Genomic DNA, 22,677 nt, shown 5'->3' with positions numbered 1-22,677 from the left:
TTGTGATTGAATATGAGGTCAGCCACACCAATTGGGAATATCAGACTAGAGACATAGGCCTCCATTGGCGAGATGTTCAGATATCCAGAAAATTCCCAAAGCACACTAATAGTTGTTTCTCAAAAATAGCACCTAGTAGTCATGACAAGGAAGCAGCCTCACAGAGAACCTCCCGAATGAAGCTGCCTCCTTTCATCTGAGGATTAAATTGGTGAAATCATCAGTACAGAGACTTTTGGTTTAAAGGGATCATTAGGGCTATGAGGACTCAAAGGTGGAAAGTATGTCACAGCTTGCTTCTCTCACAGTCAAAGATGCTTATTTTCAGGCTAACTGATATAAAAGACAAAGTAGAATGCCCAAGAAGGCATGTGCTGTCTTCAGCATTCAGTAGGTGCAATAATGTGCTCAACTTCTTTCTGGATGGTGGATATTTGAAGAAAGATTTTTTGCTTGACTTCCAAAGACCTTGCAATTCTACCCCCATAATCTCAAGAAACTTCCCTTTGTGAGCATGTCTCTAAATATTATTTTGGTCATACAATGTGTTTACATAATTTTGTTTATATTTTGAGGAGATTTGCTGTGTTACTCAGCTTTCCTTTGCTGTGACAAAATACCTGGGATAATGAACTAGTAAGGAAGAAAGATTTATTTTAACTCATAGTTTCATAAGTTTTATTCCATAGTCAGTTGGCTACTTTGTTTTAGGCCACATAGCAGGCAGTGTGTGGCCAAGAAAAGCTCCTCACCTCGTAACAGCCAGGGAACAAAAAGAGGGAGACTGGGAGGGCCAGGGGTCCTAATATCCCCTCCAAGAGCATGTCCCCAGTGACCTAACTTCTACTAGGCTCCACTTCTTAGAGGTTCCACCACCTCCTAATAGTGCTACTGGCTGGTGAGTAGTCCTTTAATACATAGTCTTTGGGGGAACATTTGAGATCTAAACCATAACATTGGTAACACTGCCATTAGTGATGACATAACTGAGACTTCTGATTATCCAATCCTTGGGGCACTGTGTAAGTGACAGCTTTGGGTAGGGTGACATCCAGACCAACTCACCAGTATAAAAAAGCCAGACAATTTATGTATGTCTAGGAGTATGTCTAGGGGCATATCTTGATGCCAATGTGAGTTGGGCTATAATTTGTATGTCACACTGCTACCCTTCTACCCTTTCTGAAATGGAGGGCACCCTGTGGTACTTACAAGGGAGCAAAACATGCAACACAGTCATTCCTCTACATTCAAATGAGAAAGAAAAAAACTATGCATCAAATCCTTTGAAAGACCCCGCCCACAGAGCTTCTTTAGTTTTGTTTCCCACCATAAACACTGCCCAAACCTCATTAGCAGGCTCCAGGGTCATACTTTTTCAACTTCTGGTAGGACAGTGACTTGGCTCCAGTTGAGTCAAAATAGTATGAGGCTCCGCCTTTAACCAATCTATGAGCCAATTTTTTTTTATTATCTATGAGGTCAAATTTATTATATTGTAAACTCAATCTGGGACAGTAAGTGCCTAAATAATTGTCAATATCTCATCGATAACTCCCTATGGATTATTGTTTGAATTGTATCTTACAAATTGTGTCTCACTTCATATGTTGAAGTGCTAACCCCTGGTACCTCATTGCCTTGTGTGGAGATAAGGGTTGGTGTGGAGGTACATCAAATGAGAGCATTAAGGTGAAGTCTAATCCCATTTGACAGGTGAACCTATAAAAGGGAAAGTTTAGACACAGACAGACACACTTAGAAGGAAGATTATATGAGGGGACATCAAGAGAAGGTAACCAGCTATAAGTTAAGGAGATAGTCCTGGAAGAGGCCCTTCCATCAGAGCCTTCAGGAGGACCAAAGCTCATAGTACTTTTATTTGGGACTTCAAGGTTCCACAACCATTAGTAAATTTATGATGCTAATGCATTCCAGTTTTCTGTAGGTTTTTAAAGCAGCTTTTGCAAACTAATATACGATGGAAGTTTGACATTCTCCAGAAAATTCTCCCTATGAGGCCAAACTCCCTTATAGTAGCCAAGAGCCACAATAAAACAAAACAACAAAAACAAAATTGTGACTTTCCACTGTTATCTCTAAACAAATCTAACATTGGTATAGCTGTCCATAGCAGGGAGTTAAGCCTTAAGAGACACCTTTCTTAACAAGGCACATGCTCCAGCCTTCTCATAACCCAGGTAAACCTGACACTTGTCTAACAACTTTCCTGACTTCTGCTCTGAACCGTCACAAATGCTCCTCCATGCATATTCACGAGACTTGTGTCTCCAGCAGGTATCTGCAGGGAGGTGGTTAGAATTGTGTGCACTAACAAAATGAAACTGAATCCCTTTCTCTCGCCATGCACAAAAGTTAATTCAAAATGGATCAAGGAGCTTGACATCAAATCAGAGACACGCTGTCTGATAGAAGAAAAAGTTGGCTACGATCTACATACTGTGGGGTCGGGCTCCAAATTCCTCAATAGGACACCCATAGCACAAAAGTTAATAACTAGAATCAACAAATGGGACTTACTCAAACTAAAAAGTTTTTTCTCAGCAGAAGAAACAATAAGAGAGGTAAATAGAGAGCCTACATCCTGGGAACAAATCTTTACTCCTCACACTTCAGATAGAGCACTAATATCCAGAGTATACAAAGAATTCAAAAAATAGACAATAAGAGAACAAACAACCCAATCAACAAATGGGCCAAGGACCTGAACAGACACTTCTCAGAGGAGGACATACAATCAATCAACAAGTACATGAAAAAATGCTCACCATCTCTAGCAGTCAGAGAAATGCAAATCAAAACCACCCTAAGATATCATCTCACTCCAGTAAGATTGGCAGCCATTATGAAGTCAAACAACAACAAGTGCTGGCGAGGATGTGGGGAAAAGGGTACACTTGTACATTGCTGGTGGGACTGCAAATTGGTGCAGCCAATTTGGAAAGCAGTATGGAGATTTCTTGGAAAGCTGGGAACGGAGCCACCATTTGACCCAGCTATTCCCCTTCTTGGTCTATTCCCTAAAGACCTAAAAAGAGCATGCTACAGGGACACTGCTACATCGATGTTCATAGCAGCACAATTCACAATAGCAAGACTGTGGAACCAACCTAGAAGCCCTTCAATAGATGAATGGATAAAAAAAATGTGGCATTTATACACAATGGAGTATTACTCTGCAGTAAAAAATGACAAAATCATAGAATTTACAGGGAAATGGATGGCATTAGAGCAGATTATGCTAAGTGAAGCTAGCCAATCCCTAAAAAACAAATGCCAAATGTCTTCTTTGATATAAGGAGAGTAACTAAGAACAGAGTAGGGTCGAAGAGCATGAGAAGAAGATTAACATTAAACAGGGATGAGAGGTGGGAGGGAAAGGGAGAGAGAAGGGAAATTGCATGGATATGGAAGGAGACCCTCAGAGTTATACAAAAGTACATACAAGAGGAAGTGAGGGGAAAGGGAAAAATGAAACAAGGGGGACAAATGAATGTCAGTAGAGGGGGCAGAGAGAGAAGAGGGGAGGGGAGGGGAGGGGAGGGGGGATAGTAGAGGATAGGAAAGGCAGCAGAACACAACAGACACTAGTATGGCAATATGTAAATCAATGGATGTGTAACTGATGTGATTCTGCAATCTGTATATGGGGTAAAAATGGGAGCTCATAACCCACTTGAATCAAAGTGTGAAATATGATATATCAAGAACTATGTAATGTTTTGAACAGCCAACAATAAAAAAAAAGTAGAAATGCAGGTAAGCAGGAAAAAAAAGCCAAAAAAAAAAAAAAAAGACTGTATTGCAGATCAATTGGGGGGATATTTCCTTCTTCACAATATTATATCTTCTGATCCATGAAAAAAAAAAAAAAAAAGAATTGTGTGCACTAGATGCTGACTACCAAATTCATAAATCCTTCCTCCCAGAGAAGAAAGCAACAACCAGAGCAGCTGTCACTGAACTGGCTTTCTGGTACTTGTCTGGCCCCCATCTCCCTCCCCATTTCTATCTCACCAACAAGCCATAAAGTAGAGGGTCACTTATTGCCCAGTTGACCTTATATTTTGTTCAGTGTTTGCTACTGATTTTCATGGACTTCCCTCACATCCCATTAGTTGACCCCCAAGGCCTTCACACTCCTCAGGCACCTATATCAGCATCCCATCCTCACGGTTCTCTGCTTGCTTCAGCTATGTTCTTTAGAATTGTTCAGTAGTTTTTGCCACTTCCTGCAACCATCACTTATTGCTCCTCTTTCATTTTTTTTTTAGCCTCCAGTGTTCACTTGGATTTCTTTGATTGATATCAATGTGCACACATTTTGCTTTGAACCTGACTTTGATGGACTGAGGTGCATAAGCAGTCTCTCTGTACATAATTTTGCCCTTGATCATTATATCCCACTCCATCATAGTCATGCTTGGTCACTTGATTACATAGTTATGATAATTACATCCCTTTGTAATTAAAATCTTTAGTTGGATATATTAATCCTATCTTAATGATTCTTTCTAAAGTAAATGTATAATGAATAATTATTTTTATACTCTTAGTCACACCTATCTATTATTCTTCTTAAGTTTTTCTAAGATTAGATGCTATGATATGATGTGTAGATAACTTCCATCATCCTTTTTCTCCTTGCCCTGTGAAGACCTATGACAAGCAGGATTGCATAAAATGTGTGTGTGTGTGTGTGTGTGTGCACGTGCATGTTTTATATGTATTGGTTTTAATAACATGGTTATAATTTGGTCTAGAAGATAATAATCTGGAGTAGAATTTATCTGTGGAGAAGTGATTTTGGATAGAAGATCATATTTAGTAAAAGATACTAATAGTCACCATTATGGGCTATTTCTTGACAGTTTTGTGCTTTATACTGATGACATTTTTTATTTTGAGGTAACTAAAATTCACATACAAGTTTGCACTCTGTGTCAAGTTTCCACCCAATGGTAACATTTCTCAAAGATCTAATATAGTATCACAACTAGGATCTTGACATTGATAAAGTCAAGATGCAGAATTGTACCATCATCACAAGAATCCCTCCTGTTGCTCTTTATATCCATATCTACTTCCTTTCTATCCTTGTCAATACTTTTGACCCATGGAAAACACTAGCCTGTTTATTTCTATAATTTGGTCCGTTTAAGAAGATATGCACAGTAAATAGAATCATAAACTATATAACCTTTTAGAATTGGCTTTTTTCATTCAATATGCTCCTCTAGAAATTCATCCAAATTGTCATATGTATCAAATGTTTGTTCCATTTTATTGCTGAGAAATAACCCCGATTGGATATAGCAATTTACATAACCACTCATCTGAAGTATATCTGGATTATTTCCAGTTTGGGGCTATTACAAATAAAGCAGTTTTGAATATTTATGTACAGATTTGTATTAAAATGTAAACCCAGATTTTGTTTTTATTCAGGTACAGGGAGGCCAACAGATCAGGAGACATTGCCATTGAGAAGGTAGTGCCTTGCTCAGAGTGCCCAGCTGGAGAAGACAATGCCACACTACATGGGGACTCTAGGAGACAGTAGGGAGGAGATCTGAGATAGGGCACAGGTAGAGAGAGAGTGGGCAAGAGAAGCTGTTGGAGAGCCTTTAATGTAGATTTCTTGGGAAGAAATGGACAAGGTAGTACAAATGGCCTGAGCAAGTTTAGAATTGCTTGAGATGAATAATTTCACTATATTCCTGGGTATAGAGGCTGCCTGAAGTTGGCAGGCTGGTGGTTGGGGCAGCCGAACAGTGTCTTACAAGTGCAAGAACCCCAGGTAAAGCAAGCAATCAGGGGTCTGGGTTTTAGGTTGGTTTACTGCACACAACAGGCACACTCTGGTGAGAGTAAGGAGTCCTTTGCTAACTCTGGGGATCCCAACTGCTAACATCTTGGGAAGGAGTCTCCCCCTAGTCGACAAGGCCCAAATGTCAAAACATTAAGCATAGAAACTAGAAAACATGGTCAATACAAGTTTCCTGTGTGAACTTGAATTTTTATTTTCCTAGGATAAATGATCAGGAATAAAATGGCTGCGTCATACGGCAGTTGCATGTATAGTTTTATATTAATTGGCAAACTATTTTCCAGTGTGAATTAGTAATTTTCCATTAGCTCAAGCAATGTGTGGGCTATTCAGTTTCTCCAATCCTTACATTTTAAGAAGTACATGTGAGGGGAGAAGATGTTATTTGGATTGTTAGCATTTTAATCTTTTAGGTAAATTGCTACAATGTATTTTCCATTGAATACAACCTTCAGTATGTTAAATTGGGAACTAAGGAAGATAAAAAGGTGATCAGGAAGATAATTTTGCTCAAGGAGACCTTTAATTTCCAGTGAATTCAAACCTGTAAGTTATGAACAAGAAAAAATAAATATACGTGGTACGTGTGTGTTCAGCCAATGAGTAGGATGTGGGCAGTGGATATAAGTATTTTTGATGATGAATATGTTTGCTAGCTGATTAAAATCACTCTACATTATATACATATGTCATAGCATCACTTTGTGCCCATAAGTATATGCAATTGTAATTTGTTGACAGTCAATAAGATTTTGAAAAATAAATAAAAAATTCTGAAGTTGTGCCTGGGGAGGCCTAATGTAGGAAGTAATTTCTGAGCAGTCTTTTAAGAGTAGGTATAACTTAAAAAGATAAAAAAAATAAAGTGGGAAAGTCATCTGGCATTAAAACTGTTTTGTGTGCTGGGAGCGCCCCCCCCACCCCGTATTCGTATGGGATTTGAGGCATAGAGTAATGGAGAGATGGATAGATAGATGGAGCAATGAAAATGACAAACCAAACTGAAAGAATCCATCAACAACGGGAGTGGCCTATGAAAGAACTAGACTCAGTTTGGTAGCTAATGGGAAGTCATTCAAGTTGGAGAGGATGGAAACCACTTGACTTGCATTTCAGGGTATTGACAAAATTATACTGAATACTCAGGAGATCAGAAGTGAAGAGATTTGAGGGGAGTCTATTGTGCTAGTTGGGGGAAGAACTGCTGAGAGTATGAGCTCATTGTGGAGGCTTGAAAATGTTGTGCTACCTTCTTTCATTTTTCTAATAATGCAGGTTCCTGGCAAGAAAGTCCGAAAATAATGGAAAAGAGGAAAGAAAAATCTCCTTTAAAACTCCTTACTCTGAAATAACGATTGTAGATATCATGAAATATTTTTATCAAAATTTGTTCCTAATGTTTTCAGCTGTAACAGTATGTATGTTAGTTATGTTTTTGTTGGAGTGACCAAAATACCTGATCAGAACCAACTTAGGGGAGGAAAGCTTTATTTTGAGTTCATAGTTTCAGAGGTCCAGTCCATGAATAGCTTATTATACCACTGCTCTGGCCTAACATGAATCAGAACATCATAGCAGAAAGGGGTGGTGGTGGAACACTGCTCCACTCATGGTGGCCAGTTAGTAGAGAGAAGAAGAGATGCAGGAGCAAAATATAAACTCCTAAGGCACACCCCTAGTGACTTACTTCTTCCATCCTCACTTGTGTCTCTATAGTTATCACCCAGTAAAGTAGTCCTTTCAAATTATTAATCCATCGAAAGGATGAATTCATTGACTAGGTGATGGCTTTCGTAAATTAACCATTTCACTTTCTATATTAGCACAGGAACTTTTGCAGGCTACCTCATGCCCAAATTCTAGCAGTATGTGTGGGGATATGTATGATTTTAACATATATATAAACTATATACTACATAATGTTATGTAATATCATGATTTAATTTTTTTATCTACTGTGTATTATGATCTTCTTGGTATATGAATGTTCTTTATCCATGGTAACTTACGAGCATTTCTATTGTATCAAAATACCACACTTAACTTCTTCCCACTGCAGGATATTTAGGTCATTTTATCTTGTTTGATTATTTTAATTTTTTTTTTTACTTCAAACACTTAATTCACAGATTTGGAGTAAATAATGCTTCATTATCTGAGGTTTCTCTCTCTTGTCCATGCTCACAGAAGGTGGAGTGGGTTATATTCAAGATGTCCTGAATGCACAGAACAACTTTGAGCTGGCAATACATATCAGGGGGCCTGACTGCCACCCTGATAAGCATTGAAACTAGCATGGCTCAGGTAGACTTAGAAATCAATAAGCTAGTGATTTTCTGGCTACTGCAATCTCTACTTGAGATCTTTTTGGTTCATGGTGAGTTCCCCATCTTAACTGTGCATTGAATTACCCATGGATTTTTTTTTTTTTAAACAAATGAAACACTAAGGACTCATCATAAAACATTGTGATTCAGCAGGTCTGGAGTGAAGTCAGGAAACCATCCTTTTTTTACTCTTCCTCTAGGATTTGGCCACACAACTAAGCTAGAAACCATGGTTCTAGTCCCCAATTTCCATGCGTTCACTGCCTCAGCTCTTGGTAATGGTTGTTTGCTGGAGTGGTGATGAAATACTTAATGCTAAGGTGGGGCTAAGTGATGGTGCCTTCTGTGCTTTTTTTTTTCTGGAAGGTTCAGTATCTTCAAACAAAAGGGAATTATACTCTTGAGAGCACTGACAGAGGCAGAGATAATTTTGAGAAGGGGAGTTTTCATAAAAACATTTAAATCTGGAACTGGCCTGGCAGTGGATAGCTTACCAGGTGTAAATCATCTGCTTTCCCAAATTATTTCATGATCACCGACTTGGGAATGAACCCATTGATGGCCCCTACCAGGAGGAACATTAAAGTGGACATCTGGGTGTCCATGGCTATCCCTTTTCTGAGCCCATGATTTATGCCATTGGTGGGGAGGGAGTACAGCGATTAGCAGGAGGATAAGGTGGAAGCATCTGCCTGTTAGAGGCAGAAGGTCGCAGACAGAAAGGCCCACATTGCTGAGGACAGGTTTCATCTTCTGGGTTCTTTTCCTTAAGGTGGAACCTCAAAGGTCACACAAAGGACATTGTCCTGAGGATCATAAGAGGAAGTCTTAGAAATGGGGCTTCAGTCTTTCAACAGAAATGATGCCCTGATTGCACCTGGCACAGAGATCCCAGGTGTGTGACTTTTGGTCATCACTGCCAGCTCAGAGTAAGAAGGCATCCTCCTCACTCATGCCCTTTATCCGAAATCCCTGTTATGACTAAGATATTCCATAGATGTTTCTGTAATTAATTTTGCTGTATCACAGCCTTGCTTTGCCCTTTACCTTGAGCTCTGCCTCCCTCCTTGAATCTCTATTGAAAAACTGACCTCATCTGCTCCCTATTTCTGGCTTCACTTGCCTAAAGAAACATTCTCTCCTTCATGGACCACAATTAGCTCCAGTCTTTTGCCAATTGCATCACAGGGCCTGGGGTTTTCTTCTAGGTGCCAAGGGGAAAACAGAGCTTTTAGCTCTAGCCACATACTTCTCCATAAACATCAAGCAAATTGCTTGACACGAGTTAAATTCTCCAGTCTCCAGAGAAAAATACTACCAGGTTACCGATACTCACTGGCATCTTGAAAGCATCCAGATAAAAATAAAATGGTTAGTTACACTTTAAAGAATGAAAAAGGATTTGTAGCATCAACATTCATCTCACAAAATCTGTGTGTCAATAATGTGGCATTAAAAAACAAAAACAAAGTTATTGCAAAAAAGGATGTTGTTACAAGAGCAGATCAATATGTCCTGGGAAATCAACACTGTGACTTCACCTCATCATTTATAATGTATTTAGCTAAAAGGTCTCAACTGTCTCCATCAAGAGATATTCTTTGAAATCTGTACAAGAGGATCTGGAGTGAGGTAAGAAATGATACCCTCCTTCATTTTTGACCACCCATGACAGGTGTTGTGCTCAAATCACTTGTATTGAATTCTGTGACATCCCTGGAAAGGAAGTCTTGTCATCCCCTTTTGACAGCTGTAGAGGTCTCACAGAGAACTTTCAGTGGAAGTCAACACTAATTAGAAGACATTTTGATGGGGCTATGGGTTTTCTCAGCACACCACTGTCCCTGGTCCCTCATTTACTTAGCTCCAGTATTCTCAAAGCTCTAGCTCAGGATAGCTGCAGTGACATCTCAGTTCTCTAATTTTTTTCCTCTTTCACTCCACTTTTTGCAAAATTAGTGGGCAAAGTCTGAATCAGGTGATCAGCCCCCATAGACTCGATTGATGGTGTGAATGGTGGTGGTGGCTGGAGAGGTGGATATGAGGTTCAAAACAAGAAAAAAGCAAAACAGCTAGTATTAGAAAAGCTTGACTTGATAAACTTGAGTGTCCACAAAGAGATATGTATGTGCATTTACTGAGTAAAACTGAATGCATCTATAATTTGTTGTATTTTAGGAAGTCAAACACTGTTTGACTAAATTAAACATATAGAGAGCATCTTAGCATTGTAAAGACTATATAAAAATCTGTAAATAAAAATATTAAATGTACTTATATTCCTTATTTACATAGAGAACCACTCAGTGTTCTGCATATATGGTTAGAAAGAGGGGGAGAAAGAAAAGGAGAAAGTATTGTTGCGTGGAAAAATATACAGAAACACTTAATAAAATAGAGATAATATATTATTATACACTTAATTTGTGTTTTTTTAGTTATGACTGTTTTTTATTTCATTATCTTTTTTTTGAAAACTTGTTCTTAATGACACAATAATCCACTGTAGGAGCAAACAATTTAATGAAAGTTATATTTGGAATTATTCACATTGTTTCAAACATTTTTTTTCTTTTGTTCTTATAAATAATATTTCAGTACACATCCTTGAATATGCATTCTTATTCACAAACTCAACTATTTCCTTTTATTAGAATCCTAGGCATAAAATTGTGGCTGTTTAAATGTTCCTGATATATATTATGAAATTGTTTTGCAAGAATTGGATACTAATTAATATTTTTACCAGCAATGTATGAAGAAGACTGACTTAAACACATTTATTTAAAACATTATCAAGTGCAAATATTTACAAATGGTTTGATATTTTATTTCTTTAATTACTGAGGTAGAACGTTGTCCATGATTATTAGCAATTATGCTTTTTTGATTAAATTTTCTTTTCATGTCTTGACTCATTTTTCCCAGTAGATTTCCTTCCAATTGACTCCATGTACCTCGATTCTTTTCATATAAAATTTTGACCAATTAATGTCTGACTTTTTAATTTTATTTAATCAAATTCTTGGGTATCTTAAAGAACTAACTGTAAAATAAATGGAACTGGGAAAATGAAAAAATAATTTTTTCTTTTTTTTATTAGTTCACCTAGATAAATTTTAAACTGGTATTGGATGTTGGAGAATGTTCTAAGCATAAAGTAATAAAAGAAATAATGAAGAGAAACAGCAAATTGAGCTACATGTGTTTTCCAAATCAATTTCAAAATATAGTATATGATAAGTAGCAGTTACAGAACTGAATGTAAAGTATATTACCATTTTGGAAAAACAATCATGTAGTGTTATTTTTTTCCCAAATTAGTTATACTAGTTTATATTCCCACTTTCCAGGAAACAATTATAAAGTGAATAAATTACATATTCAAGAGTGTTCATAACAGCACGACTTATGCTAGTTAAAAACTGGAGAGAATCACAGCTTCTGGGACAGGAGTCCCTTGTGTTTCTCTTTTTCTAGCAAAGCAATAAACCTTCTTTTTCTTTTTTTTCCTCAAAATCATATCCTTCTTATCGGGTTAGCATCAGGGACAAGGAATGAGCTTTTGGCAACAAATTTAGCACCCTAGATAGGAACCAAGAGCACCCCCACTCCAGATTTCTTGGGCAGGTCTGGATCTCCAAGGAAACCCACTTCCATGCTGAGGATGCAAAGTGGCTAGAGAACTTGTTGATAGCCAGCTGCAGAAGAGTTAGGAGATGGGTGAGTTTGCTTCAGGTCCAACGAGAGGAGCTATTCCTGAGGGACCATCCCAGCAGCTGCCAAAGCTCCTTTTGATTCCAGGAACTCCTGCCTTCTGTCCCTGAATGGAACAGGTTGCTCCATCATGGTACCTTTGAGAAAAACAAAACGGAACGCAGTAAAGTCACGACACCCTTGGCCATTTAGTAATTCCCCTGGTGTACACGCCAAGACCCTGGATTCCACACATGTAGTTCCTCTAGGTAAGAATATATGGTTCATCTTTCTAAGGACCTCTGAGGTACAGGTGTATAACTGAAACTCTTGAACCTAGGGATATGTACTCCCTTCTTATCTGTTTGGGTTCTCATCTGTTTGTTGGCCTTGGGATTGGTCATTCCGTCTGGCTGTCTGTCTGTGTCGTTGTTTTGTTTGTATCTGCTACTGACCCTTTTAAGACATGGCCAATACTGCATTGATGCTATAGGTAGTTTCTTGAGAAAGATTTTGGCTAGTCAATTTAAAGGTTCCTGTCTGTTGGCCATGATTTTGGGGCTCCTCTCTGGTTTTCGTTCTCAGTGTTTCAGGGGTAAAGTCTATGAAAGAGATCCTGTATGTACAGGCATTTATGTTGTTGTATGATAAAGGGGTCAGAATAGTCAGGAACTGAGTTGAAGGTGCCAAAAGGCACTGCCTCTGGTGTGCAAGGGTAGCAGGACACCAGAAGAAAGGGGTAAAAGATTTAAATCCATTTCTCAGTCTGGCCCCAGGAAGCCACAGATTATTTTACTGTTGTAAAGAACACTAGCCCTAAACTAGAAAGAAAAAAAAAGTCCCAGAAAAGCTGCCTGAGCTATAGAAAAATGGACAAAGAGAACCTGGCCTCTGCCCTGCCTTCTAGCCCCTTTTGCCCTTGAAGGGTGGAGGCTGCTGGCCACAAAGAATGTGGCAGTAGGCTTTAGAACTGTTAGTTTATGACCTAAGGATAGGAATATCTCCATTTTCAGATCTCATAGAACACCCCATTTGACCAGGGGATATCCATAACTGGGTCAAAGCAATTCTTGCTATAGCAGCATCCCATCAAACTAAATGCTGTGGAGACTGGAAGAATAAACAACTGCACCCATATAAAAAACAAAAACAGAAAGTAAGGCTATCCTATGTTTTGTAGGCAGCCTCTGTAAAGGGCCTCCTCCATTGCATATCAATATGCCTAATACAAGAAAAAGGCCCAGAGAAGACTCTGGGTACAATTGACAGTGGGGAACTCACTTAAAGTTGATGGTATCATGATAATGATAATGCAGACAGGTCAGGCTCAAAAATATCCTGTACTCCAATCCCTGAATGCCACCTGGGAGAGAAAATATGAATTCAGTTTCTGTATATGCCAGATTGTTTGATCCCTCTCCTGGGATGAAATTTATTGTGTAAATTATATGTTCAGATAACATTCATAAGGTCCGTTTCAGAATATAAATTTAAGAAAGGGTCTGAAACCCAAAAAGATAAAAGAAAGTCATAAGTATAGAAATATCTCAGTGTGGAAAACTAGAAGGTAAAAGAAATGTTTCTGGATGAAAAAAATATATTGTCTGTTAAAGTAATATTCTTGTGCTAAAGTCCAAGATAAAAGAGGACAAAACTAAGGATGTAGGGGCTGGGGATATAGCTCAGTTGGTAGAGTGCTTGCCTCACATGCACAAGGCCCTGGGTTCAATCCCCAGCACCTCAAGAAACAAACTAAGGATTTAAAGAAATTGTGAATGTTTAAGTAAGTCACAGATGATTTGTGGAAAGTAAATCTCAAAAAGTTTATGTTTGTGATTAAATTGGCTATAATTAGCACAGTTAAAGTTATTTGAACTTTAATGTATTGATATGAAGCAAAGTCTGAAACTTTGATCTGCTCTTATCTATAAAGAAAATTTTCTTGTATTTGTATTTGTTAGGTTTTATTACTTGTAGAAACTAAGTCTTAGGATTTGTACCTGTTTTAAAGCCTTAAATGCTTACTTTGTAACTGGTTAAAATAAACTGTTATTTGGGTTAGAACAATATAGTTGACACTCTAAATATATGTGACTAGGTATATGTATGCTTTACTGGCAAAATAACCAATAAGTACTCTCTTTTATACAATGCATCTGACATAGAAGTGTCACGTTGTCATTTGAAGACCTATCTTATATCTGTTTGCTTTGATTAAGTCAATTTTCTGATCATTAATGCTGTTTCCTACATGTATAAGAGATTTGAGGCTATCCTTTGATTTTTGTTGGCCCATGAAGACCTGTGATTATTGTTACCATACACTATGCATTCTAAATTGTCCTTTAATAGTTAAACTTAGTTAAATATAAAACTTAGTGGAAAGCACCTTACCAAGTTGGTGTTCTCCAAACTAAAATTACCTGTAGCAATAGTGTCAGAATTATATAGAAATAACAGCTTTGATTCATGTTGTTTGATGTTTTATAGATGGATAAAGTAACCTGTTGTTAAAAAGTTATATATACAATTTTGTATTACTTTTCACGTGGAATTAGAAATTAATGTATTTTTGAAGGTAATAAAGACAGCCTGATGTGTTTAAAGGTGTCATTATAAATTTTGTAACTGTTGCTTTTTAGTGTTTTGTGCAGGTACTGCTTCTAATAAAACAACCTAAGTTAATTTGAGTTAATAAGCAGCTACCAATGGGACAGATAGGATATATTGCTGGCTTCCAGAACTAATACTGGCCCCGATTAAAAGAAAGGGGAAACTTTAAAATTATAAATATTGAGGTTATAATCTGTTACTCCCACTTTAAGACTTGTGAAATGGATTAGCTATGTTTTAAAACCAAAAACTTAGGGACCAAAGTCAAAAAAATAAAAGGGCCAAGGAAAAGCTGCCAACATTTTGGCCCTTGCCTTCTAAGGTCAGCCAAGACCCAGAGAATGATGGCATCACTCTTGGGCCCTGCAACTCAGGTGAGTCACTGGACATGCTGATCAGGGAAATCAAGAGGACCCTAGAGAACAGGAAGCCAACCAGTGCACATTCTGTAAAGAGGAGGCTCATTGGAGAGGGAAATATCCCTGATGATTTCAAGAGAATCCATATATGATCAGCAAGACCCTGACCCAGCATAGCAGATGGCAACACTGTTATAGGAAAGCTAAAGGAGCCAAGAGGCTTCACACATGACCCCAAGAGTGATCTCAGAGAAATCATAGCTAACTCTTAAAGAGTATATAGGAACAAGGTCAGTTTTGACCAACTTGGTCCTAAACACCTGGCAAGAGAGTGTAGCCTAAGCACAGTCCTACATGAACATGTAAAAGGAAAATCAATGTTTTTTTTTTTCTTCCCTAATATAATTAAAATGTACACTTGTGTCAACTCTTCTTGTGTGGGAGTCACAAGTTTGTCCCGAGTTAATTTGAGCCTGATCTCATAGACCTACAAATCTTCCTAACCTCCTTCATTGATAAACTTCATCTGTCTTTCAATGATATGATTATGATTTATTGCCCTCATTGTTTCAGAGACTGGCTGAAATACTAATTATTTTTGGCTAATTGTTTACACAAAAGTAATGCTTTGCTGTCTTGTTTATATTGTCTTAGTGAAAGACCTATCCTAGTATGCCTTGTCCACTCATCTTGCATCTACCACCATGAACTTCTGGATTGCTCTAATGCTGAATACCCTTAACTGTCCACACCCTACCTGATACAGAGCAGGGACTTTGGGCTACTTCCCCAAATTTTACCCTCTTTCAGCAGGAAGCAGCTTGTAGACATCATCACTCATCTTTCTATAGAAATAGAATGTAGAAATTGACAGTGGGGAAATGTAACAGTGGTCCACTTTTGCTTTAGATAGACCCCTTGATGCTCTGCTATTGCAACTTATTTTTAAAATGGACATGTTTCTTTCTCTTCCTCTCTCCCTGCTCCTCCATAATCTCTCCCACTCCCTAATCTCACAGGAAATAGGATTACCTTTCTTCACCATTTGAGGCAGATTTGTCTATCCTTGAGCACATCCACTATAAGAATGAAGTAATCCAGATTTTGGGAATCTAGAAGAGCTCAGAAATGACTATCTCCCAAATTAACACATGAATTACAACTCCTGAAGAGAACATGTGGAATGTAGCCTTTGAATCACCTCTTTAAAAGCCCCCTGTTCCTCCTGATGGGCAAAATTACAGCTTCTGGGACCGGAGTCTCCTGTGTTTCTCCTTTGTTAGCAAAGCAATAAACCTTCTTTTTCTTTTTTCTCAAAAATTAAAAAAAAGGAAAAAAGTTTTTCAAATATCCATTAAGCAGGGGAATGGATTATAGTACATTTTCATATGCTGGGGCATTCTGGGCAAGTGAAAATGAATGAGAAAGCACACGTCATAGTGTATAAACTCCAACAAATATAATGTAAAATAAAAGAAATCAAGACATATATGCAGTGCGATTCTGTTTATATAATATTCAGACACCACTAAACTGTAAAGTTCTGAGGATACATATATATGTCATAAAACAACAAGAAAAGCCAAGGAATGAAAGGCACAGAACACTATTGCTAAGATTACTTCTTATAAACCCTGGCTGCACATTAGAACTAACTGGGGAGCTTTTAAAAAATATTGATGCCTAGTACCCAGCCCAGAACAATTAAATTAGAATCACTTTATTCAGTGGCTTAGCTAAGACTTACAGCAAACAAATATCGAGTGCCTCACTGAGGAAATTAGGGTCATTCTTTCTCAGTACCTCAAGGTCTTTGCTTCTGCAATTATTCCCTTTCTTTCCTGCAGCACTAATTTCTTCCTCACTTCAGGGTTACTCTCTTTGGCATATGTGCATGCCTTAATATTGGCCATCTTAAAAGAAACAATAAAAAAGAAATATAAAAACAGTCCCTTGACATTATAAATGTCTTCCACTCTCCATCCACTAATCTATTTTTCTCCTTTTGCTTTTAAAGCCACAGTTCTAGAAACAGCCATGTGCCCCTCTAGTTCTATTTCCATGTCCTCTTGGCCCACTTTATTCAGGCTTGCGTTTACAGAACTGCCTCAAAATAGCTTTCATGAAGATTGGCAGCAATGACTTCCCACTTGGTAGAAGCCTGTAGTCTACCTTTTGACTTCGTCATGTTCAACCTTTCGACAGCATTGATGAAAGCCAACAAGAGTATTCAAAATCTGAACACGTTTCAGATTTTTTTACCACCCTCACTTTGGTTGTAAGATGTTACACCCATAGTATTTACAGCCCATGGAAATGCCTGGACTCTGTCTTATTGTCTGGCCACCAGTTGTTCCCTTACCAGCTGGCCCCTTCTTGTGTATAATTCAGGCCTCAGCCCCTCAGGGAGCTTTCCCTCAGCATCCTGCTCTGAGAGTACTTGCCTAATCCACACTTGCCCACCACCTCTAGCACAGTAGCCAATTTTTATTACTATTAAAGTATCACTATATGCAATTATGTATTTGAATGTATGAATAGTCTTTTGCCTGCCTTATTGGACTATCAGCTTCTAAACAAAAAGTGCGGAACTTGTTTTTATCTCTGCTGTGTCCTAAATATTTAGAACAGTGCTTGATAATTATTGGGATCATGATAAAAGGTTTGAAATAGATAAATGCATAACCAATCAAAATAAAGTTTCCTTAATATGCTGAGTGTCTATGCCTTATGCCTATAGTGATGAGTTTTCTTGGTTCAATTTTATTTACAAACCTTCTTGATCATTTCATAAAATGATAGAGTCACAGTTCATTTCCTGAACATTAAACATTTAATTTGTTCCAATATTATTCCTTCATAGCAAAACAAAACTGAGATGTTCATCACAGTTTCACCCTTCCCTGAGGTCACACTTTTTTACTGTAAGTGCACCTGTTTGTACAGGTGCCTACTTTTGGTTTTTACCACAGTCCCCCATCTGTGCACTTCCCCCCCTGCTGGGGTTCCCAATGCCTGTTATTCGCTTGTCACCCCTGCTATGCTTACACTTTCCTACTCCTTTTTTCTCTTCATCTGCCTTCATGACTTTTGTATGCTCTGTGGAAACATGCACTCTTTTAGCATCTCCCTAAGATCTAAAAATAGGACACAGTCTCAGATTTTTATTCTTTCTCTCTCATATAAGTATTTACCACCATGGACTCATCTTTTAAAGAAAGCTTAGGTGGTTCATGATGACCTTTTGAATCAGAGGTCCTGAGGACACTGGGAGGTAGTTCATTGAATGAAATTCCAGGCTTAACCAGGGTATCAATTGTCAGGCTTGTTCTTATTTATTACACAATTGGCATCATATGGCATTTTACTGATTATGCATTATACACGTGTGGCACTTGGGTGAACAGATCACTTAGCTATAACTTGAGGAAAATACAAAGTGTTATTTTAAAATATAAATGTTCCTAATTTAAATGTTCCTGAAGTGAATTAAATGGCAATTTTGTGGTGTTCTTAAGAGAAAGGATTTACACCTACATCGTAAATTATAGAGCAAGCTGCAGTGTTCTGAGCACCCACTTCATGCTGTTTCTGTTAAGAATTCCCAGAAGGGCTGCTTAGAATATACTAGCAATTGAGTTACAGTACATTCTAAAAGATTTTATAATACCACAGAGAAATAAAAATAAAATGCAAAATATATATTTAAATTGTTAAAAATGTTATTTCAAAGATCAAACTTAAGATTTATCTGATGGTTCATTGCTCATTTTAGCCTAGTATTTCTGCCCTCACTTCCTATTAAGGGTGCTTAAAACAGCAACATTTAATGGTGCAAACTGTCTTTTCCTGGGTGGCTGAATACAAAATGTCAAAAGACCAAATGTCACCCTTGATTTAAGTATTTGAATATTTGCAAACAAAAAAATATTGAGACTGTCATGAAGCTAATATATTACTATATTACCATGAAAATAAAAATATCACTGTAATAAATTATAGTAGAAGAGATAAATTATCCTGACTCTTTTGTATTTAAAGTAGACCTGAGAAAGAGTAAAGTTTCATGTTAGAAGAAGAAAAAGTCATTCCTTTGAAATTATCTTCCATCTTCCCTAAAACCCTGCAGGCTTTTGTTCAAGTGTTGATGTCCTACTCATCTTCCAAGGACATAAGAACTGAGACTTTAGAGCCATTACCCCCTTCAATTGATACCTCCCTAGATTTAACCTTTGGAAATTCTTCCTCTGTATTTGTCCCCCACCCCACCTTTGCTTTTGAACAGCACTTTTATTTTCCTCCTTTTTTATATCATAAAAATGTGTCCAAATTCTCAGTTATCTAATAGGACCTTTCAGGACAGGGATCTTATCTGTTTATCTTGGTGTTAAATTTTCTACTACAGTATTTGCTTGTAAGCCAAGTTTCCATGAAACTTTGAAATGAATTACATTGATTTGACTAACATAGCTATCAACAAACTGTCTCATACTACTCAAGTAATTCTACAGCTCTTGATCACAGAGCTTTAGCAATAAATCAAGCAATATAGTACCTTATAGTCAAGGAACTGACTCCTGTGGGACCTCAAAGGCATCTAGTAAATGATTAAGTCTGTAGTAATTGTGGCAAAGACTTGAAGGTAGAATGTCCTTCATCCAAAACAACAAAAGGACAAAGCACATCTTTGTTTTCAAAATTTATAGAATTAAACATGAAGAAATGGATACTCCACTGCTATCCAGACAGAACTATTGACTGATACAGAAATTGTAAGTAAAGCCTCCTTTAAAAATCATAGAACTAGAATGCGTATAGGAGATAGATAATTTATAATACATGTTTTATAAGACATATGTTATGAGGGTAATGATATTTTAAATTTATTGTAAAAAATTTATAACAGTAAAATGAATATATATCTATCATACAATTTATATAGTTATTACTCATGATCAATATTATTTTATTCATATGCCTCTGAACTTTACAGACTCTTAAACTGAATTATTTTGAAGCAAATAACAGGCATAATATTATTTTAATAATAAGTGTTAGAATAAAATATTAAAAACAATGTATTATAAAATTTCAAATTTCCAAAGTAATGTGTGATCCATGTTTTATATTTTTTTATTGAATTAGGATTCACTTGGTGTTTTGGGTTTCTAATATCAGAAGGAAAAGGTCATGGTAGGAGGGCAGAAGAGAATGAGGAATCCGAGCCAAGACCGGGTATCATCCTGACACATTCTCTGAAAAACTCCCAGCTCTGGCTCAGTATTTGGGAGTTTAAGTATTCTTTTTCTAGGTTTCTTCAGAGTTCACGCCCCTGACTTCTTGGTTCCAGGAACCTAGATTATATTGGATAATGTCTGACCAGGTATTCTATTTTTCTCCACAACAAATTCACCCTCCTCAGAGATTTCAATGTCTGTTTCTCAATAACTGACAGAACTCATTGACAGAAAATTACAATACTATCAATTGATTTAAAATAAATGAAGACTTGCAAAACGTGGTCAACCAACTTGACAAGATTTGTTTTATAAAACACTCTTACTCAACAATAGCAGAAATACATTTCTTTTAATGTATGTGAAATATTTACTGAGATAGGCAATTTTCTGGGACATAAAATAGATTTCAGTAAAATAAAAACATCATTAGTCAAAAAAAGTATACTTCCTGGCCACAGTTAAGGGTAATAAAAGACATCTGGAAAATCAAAAGTATTTGGAAACTAGAAAATGTACTTCAATGTAACCCTTGACAACAAAAAAATAAATGAACTGGAACATTAGAAAATATTTTGGTCTAAATGACAATGAAAATGCAGTACTCTAACACCTATGGGCGTAGTTAAAATAGTCCTTAGAGTACTATTTTAAAATGCATAACATTAAATGCTGATTATTGGACAAGAAAAATGGCTCAAATTAGTGATCTCAGCTTCCATTTTAATAATTCAGAAAAAGTAGAGCAAACAAAACTCAATGTAAGCAAAAGAAGATCAGAGTAGAAATCAATGAAACAGAAAATGGAAAAAACAATACAGAAACTTAATGAACCCCAAAGTCAAATTTTGAGAGGGTAAATAAAATTAATAAACCACTATCCACAGATATCAGGAACAAAAAGAAGACACCTGTATTAGAAATGATAGAGATGGATCAATATAGATTACATAGATAGGAAAATAGGCAATATAGTACCTTATAGTAGAGGAACTGACTATATTTTTAAAAATTTTATGGTATTAAATTTGACAGCTTAAGTTAAATATAAAAAGTATTCGAAAGTTACAAACTACCAAAGCTCTCTGAAATAAGTAATTTGAATAGACATATCTACTAAATGAATAAATTTTTGGTTAAATTTTATTTCACAAGAAAACTCTAGGTTTAGATGGCTTGATTGAAAAAAATCTCCAATATATGTTATAAAGAAATAGTATCAATTTACACAACTTGTCCCATAAAACAAAGAGCAAAAAATATTTTCCAACTCACTCTGTAAGTACAACATTATACAAATACCAGAAACAAACACATTACAACAAATGAAAATCACAGACCAATATTCCTCACAAAATTTGACACAAAGAGTCTTACAAAAAGTTTTAGCAAATAAAATCCATCAGTATAAAACAAGCATAATGTATCATGATTGAATAGAGTTTATCTCAAAAATGCTAAATTGGTTTAACATTTGAAAATTAATTGATGTAATATACCATATTAACAAACCATCAAAAGAAGAGAATCCCATAAAATAACCTTAATAAAAATCTTTTGAAAGACCCCAACATTTATTACTCATACAAATCCTCAGCAAAGAGAAAGGAAACATCTCACCCTGATAAAATGAAAAAGCTGAATGGTTTTAACTCAATGATTTCTCCTAAGTGCAACAAGGTAACACTATTCATTCTTACTAGTTCTGTTCAATATCTTACTAGCCAGTGCAACAGGGGTTAAAAAAAAGAAAGAAAGAAAAAAACACCTCAGATGAATGGAAAGGAGAAACTAGAACTTTCTTTATGTGCAGATCACATAATTTTCAAGCAGGAAATCCTACATAAACTACAAGCAAATTTCTATAAATAATGACTTTAGTAATTTTTCAAGAAACCATATCAACATGCAGATCAATATATCTATGTATAAATAACTAGAACTCCAAAATTCTAATTGTAACAGTTCTCCCTTTCTCTCTCTTTCTCAGTTTCTGGTAGTAGGGATTGAACCCAGGGAAGCTCTTCCACTGAGCCACATCCTCAGCCCTTTTAACTTTAAGGCAGGATCTCACTAAATTCCTGGTAATTTGCCCAAGGTGAATTTGAGTTTGTGATCCTCCTTTCTCAGTTTCCCAAGTTGCTTGGATTATAGGCATGTGCCACCATGCTTCACTAAAAATTATTTTTAAAATATTATAAACTATGAAATGTTAATAATAAATCTGACAGAAGCTTTATAAAGCTTTCCCAAGGTACCATTTAGTACATATGTCCACCAGCAATTTGTCAGCATCTTAAAGGATAAACTTATACTTACCATAAGGAACTACCACTCCTCCTCTTACTTACTATATTTTGAAGAAAAACGTAAGCAAATGTCAACATGAATGTTTAAGGAGCTATATTGGCAATAGCCCCAAATCAAATAAAGTTCATCAATAAGTAAGTGAATAAAAATACCTGTATGTCCACACTATGGATATAACTTACCAGATCATGGATAGATGCTGAAACTTAGATGAATTTCAATACCATTATTCCAAGGAAAAGAAGCCAGACAAAAGAGATCACATACTGTATGGTTCCATTTAT

The 22,677-nt window shown here is 36.6% G+C and overlaps 1 non-coding gene across 1 annotated transcript; it reads left to right on the top strand.

Moving 5' to 3' along the window:
• Positions 1-13,544: 13,544 nt before the first annotated feature.
• Positions 13,545-13,618, top strand: Trnav-cac (transfer RNA valine (anticodon CAC)). The gene has a single exon. It is a non-coding gene; the product is annotated as a tRNA-Val (tRNA).
• Positions 13,619-22,677: the final 9,059 nt, after the last annotated feature.

This window comes from Marmota flaviventris, chromosome 8, assembly GCF_047511675.1.
Source record: "Marmota flaviventris isolate mMarFla1 chromosome 8, mMarFla1.hap1, whole genome shotgun sequence".
Classification (NCBI taxonomy): domain Eukaryota; kingdom Metazoa; phylum Chordata; class Mammalia; order Rodentia; family Sciuridae; genus Marmota; species Marmota flaviventris.
Note: the sequence above shows the minus strand (reverse complement) of the source record. Positions and strands in the feature narration are given on the sequence as shown.